At 44.7% G+C, this 18,075-nt stretch overlaps 1 protein-coding gene across 1 annotated transcript in view; it reads left to right on the top strand.

Moving 5' to 3' along the window:
* LOC147710450 (ficolin-1-like) overlaps window positions 1–18,075 on the top strand; it is a 242,905-nt gene that overhangs the window by 209,669 nt on the left and 15,161 nt on the right. The gene's annotated exons all lie outside the window — the stretch shown is intronic.

Genomic DNA, 18,075 nt, shown 5'->3' with positions numbered 1-18,075 from the left:
ACATTATCAAATCCATCTTTGGGTAGGTTGACCAACACTTTCTTGGAGGTTAAGGATAATTACCACTTTGAGAAATTCCTGGACGACATCCAGCCCTTAAAATATGATACCACCCCATTGATTGTGTTTGCAACCGCTAGATACCTTGTCTATGTGGTGCGCAAGAAGCGCTAAAATTAAAAAATGTCAAACTACCTGAACTGCGCTAGCATAACCACTGTAATTCAGAAGGTGCTGATAAACTAATAGGCCCAGTATCGACTTATTTGTCCATCTACTAATCTATTTTAATCTGTATAGGACTTTTTCATGTTTTTGAATGTATTACATTGTTGTCTAATGGCCTATTTTTATTCTAAATTCTGTATGTATGTGCTTTTATGTTTTTAGAGCGATAATAAAGCTTTTTGACTGACTGACTATTTTTGATGGGATTTCTTTTTGTTTTAGTTAGCCCTGGCAAATGCATTGCGTGGATAGCAGTACGATTACCTAGGACGAACAGAGCATTCCATGTGCCGATGGAAGACGCCTGGATGGGCATTTCTTGTGAATTGAAAGTTGAGAATTCGACAATTTTACTGTGAAAGAACACATTCCGAGGAATATGGAATAAACATGGATTAAACATGAAAAAAAAGAACGTCCCGCATTTGGTAATGCGGGACGTTTAGACAAAAAAGCCCAATTTGGTCAATATGGCGGAAAGTTAACAGGTAATGATTACCTGTGAACTTTCCGTCGTATTTACTCAGGGGAAACCTTGGAAAGTGAATTCTCCAGAGGGCGGGGTAGACTGTTTTCAGTGCGAGCTCGCACCCGCGAGGAAACATACTCGATTTGAGTGGGAAGTTCTGTCACTGGGTGCACGAGAAGAGGGGAGGGAAACTCCACAAAATTAGGGAGGGGGGTAGGAAACGGCAGCTGCGAGAGAGCCTGGCACGGTGCGAGAAGTCGTGAGTATCCTGCCAGCAGCTAAAGTGAAAGCGCGCGTGGCCGCCTAAGAGAATATAGTGCTCACCGAAAAGCGGACGATGTATAATTGCGCTTTGAGAGTGGACGAACACAGTAGTTAGGCGCTGCTGCTTCCGGTGTAAGCGGAAGTAAGTATTGCACCAAACAGCCAATTAAAAAACACCTAACAAGAGCAATGACTAAGTAAAACGAATGGGAAGCAGCAACAGAAATGACCGCCAACAGGTGGAGGTTCACCCCAACATACTTATTACTTGATGCCTCGTAGAGGCAGCATTCGCTGCCTATGCAAGACCTGAAAAGGACCTCCCATCGCTTTCATTTTCCAGAGTAAATGTTCCCTACTAAGCATCACACTCCTAGAGACCTGGCAGTTTGGATACCCAAAATGTTAACTGTGGTCCAGACATGCTAGGAATATTTTTAAATGTGTATTTAGTTTTTAAACTTACCGTTTCTGCTCAAAAATAGATAGTGTCACCGTGTGGTGGACTGTCATAAGTACCGGTTTTAACAGTTATATGATGGTGCCAAGCACCAGCAAACACCATTACAAATGCATTGCTGCCTTTAAGTGAAACTTAACCAGTTATCCAAAGTTCCACTGATTCAGACAATTTGTCTTTGGCAGGGGGATAATGCTTGCAGATGAAGAAAGCAATGTATACTACAGCCTGCTAAACAATGGAAGGTAGAAAAGGCATGATGCATGATTGATCATGCAGTAAATGGGAACTGCTATTGAAAATGTTGAAAAATTTGCTGCCACTATGGCCTCATAGAGACCCTATGCTCCGCACCTCGCTGATCAGAAGGATGACAGTGATGTTTTGACTTACACAGAACAGCTTTGCAAAGTGACACCGTTTCTATCCCTTTTCACCCTGCCGTAGTTAATACAATTTTTACCCTGGGTTAGGGATGTGAAGCCTTTGCAATTTGAAGAGGGGGCAGCTTTTTGATTGGGATAATTTTAGCAAGTCAGATATTAAATCCTTCAATGAGGAATTGGACTTCTAGAGGACGAAAGATATAAATATTTTCAATTTACACATTGGTACTTGTGGTCAAGTGTTTGAAAGAGAGGCCCGTGAGAACACACTTTTTTCAAAAATGTATTGGTCATCATGCGGACAGATATATGCTGCATTACCTGGATCCTTAATTGTCCTATAACAGGGAAGGAATACACTTTTGAGAAGGTCTAGGAAAAGAAGATAAGTCTGGAGTCAGATTAGTGAGAGGATATGTTGATCAGAGCAAATATCTTTGCAGAATATACTTGGGGAGGGAAACCTGCTATAGGATTTTGTTAGTGTCATTAATTGCCTGCAAAGCTTCATTACATGAATTAATCATGGAACTGTCACATGCTGTATGGTTTTGGGAAAATGCTAACACGTATTTTGCTTGTGCCCCAACCTGTCCTATTTTGACAAGGGTTCTGGGCTGATCTAGGAGGGTACAGGCTCTTGGCTAGCAGATTGCCCAGAGGTCACACTGCTGGACTGCCCATACAAAATCATTTATCCACTTACAGCCAGAAAGGGAAGATCATCTCACACACACTACTGGTGGCAAACCAGCAATCCTGATACACTGGAGACCTTCGTGGTGCTCACAGCGGATCTTTCATTTCAGAGTATGCGATGTGTACTGGAAGTGAGGAAATATAAATTTTATGGTCAAGAAATGTTCCCTAACGAGTACCCCACCGTCTCCATGTACAAGCTTAAAGTGCATGTAACTTCCCTCCTGTGCCAGCTATGAAGACGCAAATACATTTGCGTCCAACGTTAACATGTCCTCTTTCAGATCCACCCTGAACGGGTTGAATACTCCGTTTCTAAGTATGCCGTGCCAACACCTTTATGTAGTGTACTTTACACGTTTCCCAGCCCAGGCGAAGTAGGCCCTGAATTCTGCCATCGAGCCTTTTCCTGCCTTCTGACTCTGAATGCCTCAGCCTGGGCCTGCCTCTGTATCTGTGACCTCTACCTTACTCCCTGCGCGGCTAACGGCGCTTAGCTCAGCCTGTTGCCTGCCAAGACTGTATTCAACCTTCGAATTATCTGCTCCGCTCCTCAAAAAATACATTCCTGCCTACTAGTTCAAGTAAACATCCTTCCAGCTGCAGAGCAAAGGGCCCGGCCTCACTGTCTCCGTGCAAGTAATTCATAGCTCCCGTTACCATGGTAGGCCCATGCCCCCTCGCATCTCATGCAGACACGTAGACGCTTATACACGCACTCACAGTCAGTATAGAATAGCCTCTGCCCAAGAGACCTTTCCTTCTAGATAATATGGTTCCCAAACATCAGATATCAGATATGATATAGGAACGAGTTGATCTGACATGCCAGACTTCTGTCTCTTTCCTCTAGTGTAAATATCAAGTCCCCTGCACCCTCTAGCTCCACGTCAATCACACGTCATGCAGCTGCGCGCGCATCCAGACCTCAGATTTCTGCTGACATTGCAAGATTCTGCTATGTACCCACCTACTTGTGACACTTTCATGTGACGTTTCTAGCACACACCCCTATGTTCACGCCTAGTTCACGCCTTTTTGATTACGTATTGCTAACACGTGTATGCTTTTATCTTGTCTCTCTCAGCTGTTACGCCTACTGTATTGGTTGCCATTATATGATTTAAGTATAAAAGTTATGTCTTGTTAATAAAGTATGCTCTATCCCTTCCTGAACCCCAGTGGTGTCAGGAACACGATATCCGGTTCAAGAACCATTCCTTTTTAAGGAATAAAACCCCTAAGAACTCTAACACCCCGGACTCTGCGTCTTTCTTTCCGATTGAGTTATTCTATTTTTAGTACTTACCTGCATAGAAATTAAGACGGTAATTAAATATTTACCACATTATTTTGGCGCCCGAACAGGAACCCCTCCCCCACCTTACGCGCCGGTTGGTGCGTTGCAACCTTTGCCCCCTGCCATAAGTCAAGACGGACAATTACGCGTACCCGCAGGATTTCCTGTATCTCCCTCAGGCCTACGGAGGTGACGGAGACTGCGATCAGCACCCAGACGAGGCGGTGAGGAGTGCGGAGGATCCCGACCAGAGCCTAGCCGAAAGAAGCAAGGTCCGAGGTGTCAAGAGGCCCACCAGTTCCGAAGTATTCACGTATCGAGCCGAGTCCAGTCCAGTCCGGTCCAGTCCAGTCGAGTTTTCCGAGGCCTTCTGTTCCGTGCTTCCCGGTGAGTACCATTGCTGGGGACGCATCTAGACGGGTGCATTATTATGTATCCGGTAAAGACGGGTTTGGGTACACAAACACGGTCTGCACTGTTTTAGACAGTGTATCTGTACTGTTTAGCAGTACATCAGTTATTCAAGTTCTTGCACTGTTCTCAACAGTGTATCTGTGCTGTTTAGCAATACATCTAGTATCGTGGGTAGTCATATGTGTTCAAAATGTTTTCATGTAATTAATGTCGTGGTATGAGTGATTGTTTGATGTACATTATTGTGTTTTTGTGTAACTAGCTGTGTTCAGAGTAAGTAACAAGTATTGAGTATCCAGTACTAAGTAACAAGATGCCGTTTTTCAATAAATTAAGACAGATAGGAACTAGGAAAGGGATACTAGAGGAAGAAATTCCTATCCCCCCTAGGGACACTCCTGGAAATTTTATGTATCATAAGCATGGCTTAGATGCCATACTGTATCTAGATTTATGGGCCGATTATACCAAGCACCTAGAGGAGAGACAAAGATGGCCCGTTACAGGAACATGGGATGCCGAATGCATCATGAAGGTAGAAGAAGCGCTATGGAAAAAGAAAGCCAGACAATCTCAGAAAGACGCCATAGAATTTTGGCGTAAAGAATCACATAAACGTGCCGAAAAAGCACTCCGAAAAGAAGACAGACATAGAGAAGAGTCGGATAGAGTCAGAGAAAACGAATTAGTTAATGAAGGGATCCGAGTAAAAGCAGAACAAGTAGACCGCATGCGAAACAATCTTGTAAATGGCATGTACTTAGTGGCCGAGGGTTTGCCTGAAGCCACTTCAGAAATACCGAAAGATCTGCCGCCACCATTGGTTCCGACTAAAGTAAGTCACAGGACCACCAAAGACATATTCCTTGCTTCCTATCTAGACGATGTAGCACCCGCTTACACCAATCCACGTGCCCACGTACCGCCTACTGACGGTGACGGAGGTGGCAATCCGCTCCAAGACAATATCCAGCCATTACCGCAACAAGGTTCACCCGTTCGACAGCCTGCTCCGCCTGCTCCTCCACCTCCACCACTTCCCACATCTAAGATTGACACACTAAATCCGTTTGCGCCTGATCCTAGTAAGAGACAAGTTCAGGTACAGATACCGACTCCACAGACATACAATTTTCAAGCCTCCGCTACAGGAGGTGCAACAGGAGGTCTCCAGACTCCGCCATCAACACACAGATTGAATTTTAGGGACATAATGAAGCAACGTACACCGCAAACACCACGTTTAGACATGCTTAAAGAACCCCTTCCAATTTGCAGATACGATCCAGTACCCGGTAAAGACGACAGAATGTTGTTAGCATCACTACGCTTACGAAAAGTTGCAGATTACCTAGTGTTATTTCCAGGAATGACTGAACACCTAGATAGAATATATCACTTTATCAAGACTGGGGAAAATCCTGAAAGTATTAAAGAGGCCCTGGCTCACCAGAAAGTTGACACTCAAGGTTGTATATTACGTTTCTTCATAAATTGCTTAATAAGAGAACGAGACAGGCCTGGAGTAGACCAGGAAGAGATGGAAGCACTAAACAGGTGGGGTCAAAATATAGCCGACGGAAACCATGATAAACTGAATTGTATAGCAAGTATGTACAAGAAAATTAGAAAAGCAGTAATAGAAATACACGAAAAAAAAAAAGAAAAAGAAAGTGACAGGAATGACTCCTCCGAGGAGGAAGGACCTGAAGAACCAGACACGGCTAAAGAAATGATAGCGTATGTAGGTAAGGGAAATTATCTTAGGAAAGGCATTCGCCCAGAAGGCAAGAGAGTTTTTCTCTCTGGCATATCAAAACCGAGTTCTCCTGAATATCTGTTTCAGGTTACCGATAAAATTCTTCAAGAACAAATGGGGTACCATGTACTCAATTCTATGGATGAACAAGAACTAGCCCGGTCAGCAGTGCTATGGGCTGACAATACTAGCACATACAATGATGATACAGTAGCACAGACATTTCTGAACCTTTCCCCAGACGAGCAGAAATTAGCTGGTGTATACATGATTCAGCATCTCATCACGTTATACAGACAACAACATTCTGATCCAGGTCCCTTACCGGATACATTAGAAGTGCTACTTATGAATAGATGGAGAGGCCTAAGTACCAGATTAATTCAAATAATTCTAGAACCACGACGCAAATATAACGCTTTCTTAGGCCCACAATATGTTTCAGCTCTGCCCCCAGAAAGAAAAATGTGTCATTTTGACAGGCAGAATCCTTTACGAGAAGTACACCCAGTTATGAATGCCAATCATGCCTTGGAACGTGTGTTTGTGTACACACCTTTAACAAAGTTGGAATTGTTAGAAATGAAGAAACTAGTACCCTGTCATGATAAAGACCCTGCAGGTTTTCATCGAGAACTTAAAGACATGTTACTCATGGGAGATTACACGTATACGGATATCATGAAATTGTTAAAAGTACTGCTGCCCACCGGCATTTACGAGAAACTCAAGGAAAAAGAATGGGAGGTGGGAGATAAAAAGATTATCTGGACTGAAATAGAAGACGAGGAAAAAGGCCGTACCCCAGGGCTAGGCCTTGGGGACAAAGCTAAAGCATTACCAGGTTTAATAGTACAGGTTTTGCCAAGATTATTGACAACTAAAAAGGAAGACTGGGACGCAATCTCAGCCTGTAAACAGAAACACGATGAAGATACTAGTGACTTCTATTCAAGATTCGAGAAATGTTTCATTATTAATAGTGGCCTGAAACCAGGTAGCGAGTCATACCCACATCTTTTTGTAACGAAATTAGTCGAGAATTCCCTGACACAAGTTAAGAACCGTGTATATAAAGTTGAAAGTACATGGCAAGCAAATACGCCATCCCAGATGTTACAAATGTTACAATACCACCAGAACAGAATTAGAGAAGAACAGGATCACGAACAGAGACGTATGAAAGACACGAAAATGAAAATGTTAGTGGCCCAGTCGGTTCCAGCCGACGGTCAGAGAAAGGGTGCGACCCAGACAGGTAATTCGGCAGCTCCCGTTAAAGGGACATGTAACTATTGCAAACAGCCAGGTCACTACGTACATGAATGTCCAGTCCTGAAACACAATATATCAACAGGTAAAACTAAAGAAAGACCGCGTCAGCCTAGACAAGACCAGGTTCAGCCACAGACTTCACAGAATTCACAGCCTATGCATGCTCCACCACATACAGCACAGACCGCAGCGGTATCACAGCCACAGCCACAGCCCATTGCCGCGACGCAGCAAGTTTCACGACAGATGAACCAGTATGCCCAATCTGATTATCCCGATTATCAGCGATACACATGAAACAGCCTAGAGAGGGAGGTTGGCTTGCCTCTTATTGAGATTCCTGTAGATCAAGAGGGTCCTTATGTACACAGTCAAGTATTGGGAAAAGACAGAAAGTTTTTAATTGACACAGGGGCAAGCCGCACAACGATCAGCCATGATGAAGTCCCAGGGGCACCCCTCTCAGGCTCACAGAATGTTTCCCTTGGTTTTTCAGGACAGCCTATTGTAAATGAAGTATCGAAACCAGTCCCCCTAGCAGTAGGTCCATTATCACGCGTTACAGACTTGTTACTCACGAAATCATGTCCAGAAAACTTGTTAGGTATCAAAACATTGAAGGCTCTAGGAGCTGTGATATGTTGTTCTCCGGAAGGAGTTAGCCTTTTCCTGCGTGACTTTAAGGGTCACTATGTATTACGAGAGTTTGATGTCAGATTGAAAAATGTACCGAAACACCTGTGGGCACAAGGCCCAACCGATGTAGGTTGCATGCACATTACACCATACCGTGTTACACTCAAACCAGGAGTTGTTTTACCACGAATCAGACAATACAAGTTACCACCCGATGCTGTAGTGGCTTTACTGGAAATCGTTGAAGAGCTCATTGCCCAAGGAGTGGTCGTAGAGACCGACTCCAATATCTGTAATTCTCCTATCATTCCGATTCTTAAACGTACTGATCCCAATGCACCGCCAGTATATCGGCTGGTGATTGATTTACGAGAACTGAATAAATGCATTGTTCCACAGTACCCTGTGGTTCCCGACATCTCATCCTTATTGACTGTTATTGATTCAGAAGCGACGTTCTTTACCGTAATTGACCTCAAGAACGCCTTCTTCAGTGTGCCCATTGATCCAGAGAGCCAATATCTCTTCGGATTCAGTTTAAATGGACGAAGTTTCAAATTTTCACGCGCACCTCAAGGATTCACAGAAAGCCCCAGCATCTATAGCCAAGCACTGAAAAGACAACTTGATTGTACCCAAATGCCAGTTAACACTGCCTTACTACAGTACGTCGATGATCTGCTGATCACCGCACAAAGTGAACCCGAATGTGAACTAGCATCACTGACAGTTTTACATTTTCTGGCCGACAAGGGACACAAGGTGTCTCCTTCGAAGCTACAATTCTGTGTTCAGCAAGTTGTGTACCTGGGTCACTTGCTGTCCAAAGTGGGGAGACAGCTCACTCCTGATCGCATCCAGTTAATTGTAAACATGCCACAACCTCAGACACAAAAGGAAGTGCGGGCCTTTATAGGCCTCACCTCGTACTGCAGACAATGGATTCCTCAGTATGCATTTCTAGCTAAGCCACTCATTCAGTTGACAACACAGAAGGCAGCGACTTCGACTGCCCTCCCTTGGACTCAGGAACATACACAGGCCTTTGAGGAATTAAAGAAAGCTTTATGTCAAGCACCAGTTTTAGCGACACCATGTTACAGCAAACCTTTTACACTTTTTGTTACAGAACGTGATGGTACAGCGTTGTCTGTCCTCACTCAAGATCAAGCAGGTTCACATAAGCCTTGTGCTTATTTTTCAAGTACATTGGATTCAGTAGCCCAGGCACTCCCTGCGTGCTTAAAATCAGTTGCAGCGACAGCCCTAGCAATAAGACAGAGTGACTCAATTGTATTAGGACATCCATTGACAGTACAAGTTCCACATTCCGTAGAGGTTCTTTTAAACCGAACCCAGACTCAACACTTGACTATAGCACGACTGACAGGTTATGAATTTACGCTATTCCAGCCACACATAGAAATCAGACGCTGTAACATTCTAAATCCTGCAACATTGTTACCTTCAATTACGACAGATTCAGCCCCGCATGATTGTATAGAAATCATTAATGCAGTAACAAAGCCCCGACGAGACTTAACAGATGTTCCACTGACAAATCCAGACCTGACACTTTACGTGGATGGTTCATGTATGAGAACAAGCACAGGAGAATTAGTGGCCGCGTATGCAGTGACCACTGAAACTGAAGTTAAAGAAACACATCGTATTGATACACTGTCCGCTCAAGCAGCAGAGCTTATCGCTCTGACCCGAGCCTGTATACTAGCCAAGAACAGAAATGTTAACATATACACAGATTCACGTTATGCTTTCGGAGTCGTACACGATTTCGGAGTGTTATGGCAAGAACGAGGTTTCTTCACCTCTCACGGTGCCAAGATCCAACACGGTCCCCTTATTCAAGCACTGTTAGAAGCAATACATCTGCCTTCAGGCATTTCTATCATGAAGTGTAAAGCACATACTAAAGTTACAGACTCTATTTCCCAGGGTAACGACCTGGCAGACCAAACAGCAAAACATACAGCATTGACTCACACCCAGACAACTGATGTGACAAAGACAATAGTGCCGACACATTGTATGACAGTTAGGGATCCCACACTAGATGTAATCGATATTCAGACACATGCTACTCCAGATGAAATCAAGAAATGGACTGAACTAGGAGGGATCCAGACAGATCAGGGATGGATGACGAAGGGAAAATCTACATGGTTTCTCCCCGATTCTATGGTTCAAGTCATAATAAATACAGCACATAGTCCAGCACACCTAGGAGAAAAAGCTATGTTAGACAGTTTACAGAATCTCTGGTACAACAAACATTTACGAGCAGCCGCAAAACAGAAAGTGCGTACTTGCATGATCTGTTGTCAGTTCAATCCAGGTAAAAGCGTCCCTGTAGAGCAAGGTGGATTCCATCCTCCCGATCACCCTTTTGAAGTCCTCCAGATGGATTATATCCAGATGGACCGTTGTCGAGGATTCAAGTACGTCCTCGTAGTTGTTTGTGCACTTTCCCGTTGGACCGAAGCATATCCAGTCCCAGATTACACTGCCCCGACCACTGCTAAGCAGCTGGTTCGTGAATTCTTCCCACGGTACGGCTTGCCTCGTATCGTGTACTCAGATAACGGACAGCCATTCTCATCCGAGCTCATGAAGCAGGTTTCACTCTTGTTAGGATACCAGTGGAAATTCCATTGCGTCCGACATCCCGAGGCAGCTGGCCTTGTAGAAAGACACAATCAGACATTGAAGACACGTCTCGCCAAAATATGTAAAGAGAAAGGGGTCGACTGGATAGTCGCCCTGCCAGTTGCACTATTCTACATGAGAATGGTCCCCCATTCGAGATCAGGACTATCCCCATATGAGGTGGTCTTTGGCCGACCACCAAATATGTGGGGGACGCCCATGCCTAAGAAAATAACCGATGTTGATTGTAATATGCTGACAGATTACCTTGCCTCCTTGATGTCTGCACTCCAATCATGTCGTTCACAGGTTGCCGCAGCCTTTCCTGACAACACTGATGTGAAGCCACACGATGTCCGTCCTGGTGATACTGTCCTGATACGAAATTTCGATAGGAGGAGTCCGCTGGAGCCCCGTTGTCAGGAGCCGAAGCTCGTCCTTCTGACCACGAGGACTGCAATCAAGGTGGAGGGCCAAAAGGGGTGGATCCATACGAGTCACATTAAAAAGTGTAATGAACTGTTGCCAGAAACTGACTCCTCCACCCCCTCAAAGGACTGCTCCGATTCCAGTGACTTTAAAGTTCCTAAGAGAGAGAAAACTCCGCAAGAGGAGTATAAATTAAAATTGCGGTCTAGCAAGTCAGACAGTTTAATTGTTTAAGTCCTCCCCTAGGTGAATCGGTTAAATTAGTTTCTGACATGTATCCCCTAGACCGAGATAGAGAGAGAGAGAGAGACAACTCAAGAAACATGCATATTGTAAATCACTTCGTAGTCACTGTATAGTGACATTATTGGTTATGTTTTTTCTAAGCCTTCTGACGATTGTTGCCAGTATATTGCTGCATATATATTACCCTATCTTCAAGCATACCCAATCTGCTTACAATGTCACTGCCGAACATTCTTTTAGCGAATTACCCCCTCACGAGTTATCTTACAGATTTGCGCTGCGCAACAACACATTCATTAGTATGTTACATCACTCCCATCAGACTAATAATGCTACAAACTGTTGGATATGTGGCCGACTCCCTCCCTATCAGAAATACAAGGGAGTTCTGCCCCTTTTTCCATACCCGTTCACTCACAATGGCTCATGTGGAGCATGGTTTAGATTAATTAATTCTTTAGATTCTGATATTGCTGTTTTCGAAGGAAATTGGGTTTGGGGAAACCTGAACTTAGTTTTGCTTAACGCCTGTTACCTTGACAAAAAGGGACTTCCCACTAGGACAGGAACTGATCTAGAAAATGAAGTATATGGATTAGGTAATTACACAATTAACCTCATGATTCTTACTGTTGAGTCCGAAGCTGCACCAGTTCTCCCTGCTATGTCAGTATTACCAGTCACGGTGACTTATGTGTCAGAAAGAAGGGTTCAGTACACTTAGGTCATAGTAAATGTACTACTGTGGTCGAATTCAGTGATCAAGGCAGGTCTACATTTAGAGCTACTCGCCATTCCTACTTTGTGGCCATACCGCATACATACGCTTACCTCCAGATTGGGATGGTACCTGTTACATTGCATTCCTTCTGCCACCTGTTTTCCTAGCCCCTCCTGATTATCACAGAAATACAAATCTAGTAACCACTAGACTCCGAAGAGATCTCCCGATTGTCGATTATACTGAAACGGCATGGGAGCAATACACAGATTTCAATAAAGGTTTCTTCCCCTACTTAGGTACCGTCTTTAATAGTAAACTGATACGAAAATTAACTAGAACCCTCGAAGCAGTAGTGAATGAAACTACTTCCGCTCTAGGCAACTTAACAGAGGAGCAATCTGCCATGCGGGTTGTTGTTCTTCAAAATCGTCTTGTTATTGACGTCATCCTAGCAGATAGGGGCGGAGCCTGTAAGGTCATCGGGTCAAGTTGCTGTGTTTTCATTCCAGAAAACGCGCCAACAGTATATAAAGCTATCACACGTCTTCATAAAATTGCAAGTTTGATACATCAGAATCCAGGCACCTGGACTTGGTCCGGTTGGTTCTGGACAACGTTGACCGCTTGGGGATGGAAGATCCTATCCTTCCTAGGCATTGCCCTTCTCATAGTATTCAGTTGCTGCCTGTGCCTACAATGTGGGCCAGCGATTTGTGGTCTGTGCGCCACATCATGTATTCCGCATTCAAGTTTCCACTCAAAACGCGAAAAGAAGAAAGAAGAGCAAATGATGTTACATGAGCAGACTGATCGGTTCATGAGGATTGATATATCATGAAGGGTCCGTAGGGAACAAGGAGGGAATGAGGAAATATAAATTTTATGGTCAAGAAATGTTCCCTAACGAGTATCCCACCGTCTCCATGTACAAGCTTAAAGTGCCTGTAACTTCCCTCCTGTGCCAGCTATGAAGACGCAAATACATTTGCGTCCAACGTTAACATGTCCTCTTTCAGATCCACCCTGAACGGGTTGAATACTCCGTTTCTAAGTATGCCGTGCCAACACCTTTATGTAGTGTACTTTACACGTTTCCCAGCCCAGGCGAAGTAGGCCCTGAATTCTGCCATCGAGCCTTTTCCTGCCTTCTGACTCTGAATGCCTCAGCCTGGGCCTGCCTCTGTATCTGTGACCTCTACCTTACTCCCTGCGCGGCTAACGGCGCTTAGCTCAGCCTGTTGCCTGCCAAGACTGTATTCAACCTTCGAATTATCTGCTCCGCTCCTCAAAAAATACATTCCTGCCTACTAGTTCAAGTAAACATCCTTCCAGCTGCAGAGCAAAGGGCCCGGCCTCACTGTCTCCGTGCAAGTAATTCATAGCTCCCGTTACCATGGTAGGCCCATGCCCCCTCGCATCTCATGCAGACACGTAGACGCTTATACACGCACTCACAGTCAGTATAGAATAGCCTCTGCCCAAGAGACCTTTCCTTCTAGATAATATGGTTCCCAAACATCAGATATCAGATATGATATAGAAACGAGTTGATCTGACATGCCAGACTTCTGTCTCTTTCCTCTAGTGTAAATATCAAGTCCCCTGCACCCTCTAGCTCCACGTCAATCACACGTCATGCAGCTGCGCGCGCATCCAGACCTCAGATTTCTGCTGACATTGCAAGATTCTGCTATGTACCCACCTACTTGTGACACTTTCATGTGACGTTTCTAGCACACACACAGCACGTTTCATGAGTGGATTACGGGCGGACTAGACAGTCTCATCCCAGCAAAATGGACAAAAGGCCGTAACTCTCCATCCAACCCCTGGTACAACGACACACTCAAAAATCTACGGAAAGAGTGCAAAAAGGCAGAACGCCTCTGGCGTAGGGAATATAATAAAGAAGATAAAGCTAAATACCTTCTGTTACAGAAAACTTATCACAAAGCCATCCGTGCTGCACGGACCGCTTTCTACGCCGACAAAATCGAATCTAGTCCCACCCCCGCTAAAGAAATCTTCAAACTTGTACAAGAACTGCAGAGCAACAAAACACCCCTCCCTACTATTTCCTCCGAGCAACAATGCGAAGAACTTGCCAGGTTCTTCGTTGACAAGGTACGGAAAATCTACACCTCCTTCCCCCAGCACGCCCCTAGTACTATCAGCAATCCTCCTGTTTCTCCTAGCTACTCGACCTTGACCTACATCCCAGAAATCTCCAAAGACATCCTCATCAGACTATGCAATAAAGTCAAATCTGGCTCCCCCGCAGACCCCATGCGCCCGGCTCAATTCCTAGAGTCACTCAACTTCTTCCTACCAGCGTTAACCGCCATCCTGAACCTCTCCTTCACTTCAGCGTGTGTACCATCTGCCTGGAAGCAAGCGTGGGTTTCGCCTATCATCAAGAAACCCACCCTAGATCCATCTAAACCGGAGAATTTTCGTCCAATCTCCCTGCTCCCATGGCTATCCAAACTCGCTGAAGCGCATGTCAACAGCACTCTATCCCAGCATATGGTCAAAAACAACATTCTGGACCCATCACAAAATGGGTTCAGACCAGGCCATAGCACTGAGTCTGCTCTCTTAGCCACCACAGAGCACCTCCGAACGATCCTAGATGCCGGTCAAAGTGCTGCGCTGATCCTTCTGGATCTCAGCGCGGCATTTGACACGGTATCCCATGTCATCCTTCTTAAACGTCTGGAGAACTTTGGAGTAACTGGTCATGCCTTGGAGTGGTTCAGATCCTTCCTCGAGAACAGGTCTTTTCGAGTTTCTGCCCCCCCCTTTCTATCTAAGCCCCACCCTATTGAACAGGGAGTCCCGCAGGGCTCTGCGTTAAGCCCCTCTCTTTTTAATCTTTATGCTCAGCCTCTGGCGGCAGTGGCCAAAGAATGGGGCTTGACATTAGTATCGTATGCTGACGATACACAACTGGCCATCGCTCTCTCAGATGGTCCTTCCAACTTTTCCTCTAATTTCAAAAACGGACTCTCTGCGGTCGCCCAATGGATGACAACGAACTGTTTACAACTTAATGGCGGAAAAACAGAGGTGCTTCTCCTTGGCAAAAACACCAGCCTTTGGAATGAGCACTGGTGGCCGTCCTCCCTTGGTACCATCCCTCCCCCCAAAACCCTAGTGAAAAACTTGGGTGTCTGGATGGACGACTCACTCAACTTTCAAGCCCACACCAAAAAAGTTGCCGGCACCTGCATTGGCTTACTGAGAAGCCTCAGCCACATACTAGGCTTCTTCGACGCAAAGACCCGCCAACTCATCATCCAAGCCACCATCCTCTCGCGTCTAGACTATGCCAATGTGCTCCTTCTTGGTGCCAACAAATGTGAGTTAGCACGACTCCAACGCGTGCAGAACTCTGCAGCTAGAACTTTGGTCGGCCTTCCCCGCAGATGCTCAGCCAGAGCGACCATCAGAAAACTGCACTGGCTCCCTGTTGACTCCAGAATCAAGTTCAAGACCCTCATTATGACCTTTAAAATCCTCAAACTCAAGACCCCCCCTCTGCTTCAACCCCTTCTCACTCCCTACGCGCCGTCACGGAACCTAAGATCTTCCAACCAAAACCTTCTATGCGTCCCACGCATAAAACTCTGCCGCATGGGCGGCCGCTCCTTTAGGTTCCTGGGAGCCAAGATGTGGAATGAACTACCACATCATATTCGCTCGATAGACAACCTATCAGCTTTCCGGAAAACAGTGAAATCTTTTCTATTCCCTTGCCTGTAATCCTTCCTCTGTCCATGGACTCTCCACGCTTAGGATCTGATCTGGGTTCCAGCGCCGGGACGCCTCATTGCCGGGGCAGCTGTAGCGCTTTACCAAAACAATAAGATAAGATAAGATAAGATATGTTCACGCCTAGTTCACGCCTTTTTGATTACGTATTGCTAACACGTGTATGCTTTTATCTTGTCTCTCTCAGCTGTTACGCCTACTGTATTGGTTGCCATTATATGATTTAAGTATAAAAGTTATGTCTTGTCAATAAAGTATGCTCTATCCCTTCCTGAACCCCTTTGGTGTCAGGAACACGATATCCGGTTCAAGAACCATTCCTTTTTAAGGAATAAAACCCCTAAGAACTCTAACACCCCGGACTCTGCGTCTTTCTTTCCGATTGAGTTATTCTATTTTTAGTACTTACCTGCATAGAAATTAAGACGGTAATTAAATATTTACCACAGAAGGATTAGTTAAACAACACAGGAGAGAGATTTTAGGAAACAAGTAGGTATCCTTATATTGTACATACGTAGGGAGTCTGCAATGTCTTAAATGGCTGATCATCTTAAACATCTTGGAGGAATCCTGTCTCTTTAATTATAGTTTTAAAGGATGACATACGCACTTGTTTTAGATGACTTAGGAGATGGCAGATACAGTAAAGGCAGTTGATAAAAGTGAGGGTTGATATGCTTTAGGTACTAAGCAAGCTGACGGTGAAGTGTGTCAGGGCCTGGGAAAGGTTGGATCTCAGGAGTTGGGATAAAAGCAGGATTTGCTATTGTTTGATATGGCAATATCCATAATATGTTGTATAGTGAGTGTGGTGAAAATTCATTAAAAGATTAATAAAACGTGAATAGTGGGCTGCTGCATGCACAATGCTGTCTCAAAAAATGAATTAGAAAAGAAATAAGGGTGACTACACAATGTGATGCACTTGTGAAAGGCATAGACTGTTATTTGTTTTCCCAATAGTATTGGTTATAAACTCCAACAGCCAAGTGTCAATTTATATTGCTTTACAGAAAGCCAACTACATTACTAACAATTCATAACTGTAATTCCTTGCATTAATGAACTGATCCAAAGGTGTAGGATACATTGAAGGTCTGATTCTCAAAGGTAACTTAAATTTTTGAGTAACTTACCCTTTTGAGTACGTTTACTAGTTTTTGGCTATTCCCAACATCCAACTGTAAATTTACTTTAAAACTCTTATGTACATGTATCCACCATATTGAAAGGCCTGTGGACTATTCACAAACTGCATTTTGTAGAACATGTTGTAGGGCTAGCCACAAAGTTAACTTGCACTTTTGAGTGAATAACATGTGTAATGTGCTTTTACACTTTTGAGTAACTGTATTATTTTTGGCTATTCACAAAATATAGTTATAAAGTTACTTGTATGTATGTATGTATGTATGTATAAACTATTTTGTAGCGCGCTCCGTTACTTGAGAGTATCCTGGCGCGAGGGGAAAGGCGGGAAACAGAACCACAGAGAAAACTACTTATATTAAACTCTTGAATAAGTGTGTTTTTAGATTTTTCTTAAATAACGCCACAGTTTGGGAGGAACGCAGATGAAGAGGTAGAGCGTTCCACGCCCTGGCCACAATCACAGAGATTGACTGGCCACCAAGTCTGGCACGTTTGAAACGGGGAAGGTACAGTTTCAGCTGCGTGGAAGATCTAAGAGAGCGGGTTGGCACATAACAAATAAATCTCTTTCTCAAATAGATGGGGCCTTGGTTGTGAATGGCTCTGAACGCCAGCACCAGAGATTTAAACAAGATGCGCTGCGCAACCGGGAGCCAATGAATGGTGCTCATCTCAGCCCGTACGCTATTCCATCTGGGGATGTTAAAAATCAGACGGACGGCCGCGTACTGGATGATTTGCAGGCGCTTCACCAGGTAGGCCGGAATACCGCTGAATAAAGCATTCGCGTAGTCCAGCCTTGCCAGTATAAGAGCTCGGGCAACCGTCTCCTTAGCCTCTTTAGGGAGCAGAGGAAAAAACCGGCGGAGCATTTTCATTGTGGCAAAGCAGGTGCCAGTCAGCTTTTTTATATGCTCCTCAAATCTGAGGTCCTCTGCAAACCAGATGCCCAGGTTTTTAGCCGGTCTTCCCATCTCTTTCCGGCTAGGGATGTTAGGGGGCCACAGTGTGTTCTTAAACAGAGGGGGGAAGGAACCGTAAAAAAGCACCTCCGACTTGTCCTCATTGCACTTCAGCTGGGCCTGAGTCAGCCAGCGAAATACAGAGGACAGACACCGATGAACTACTGATGGGTCCAATTTATCGTCAGGCCAGGTGAACAGCAGTTGGGTATCATCCGCATACCCAAT

The sequence above is a fragment of the Lissotriton vulgaris genome, chromosome 5 (genome assembly GCF_964263255.1).
Source record: "Lissotriton vulgaris chromosome 5, aLisVul1.2, whole genome shotgun sequence".
In the NCBI taxonomy this organism is placed as follows: domain Eukaryota; kingdom Metazoa; phylum Chordata; class Amphibia; order Caudata; family Salamandridae; genus Lissotriton; species Lissotriton vulgaris.
Note: the sequence above shows the minus strand (reverse complement) of the source record. Positions and strands in the feature narration are given on the sequence as shown.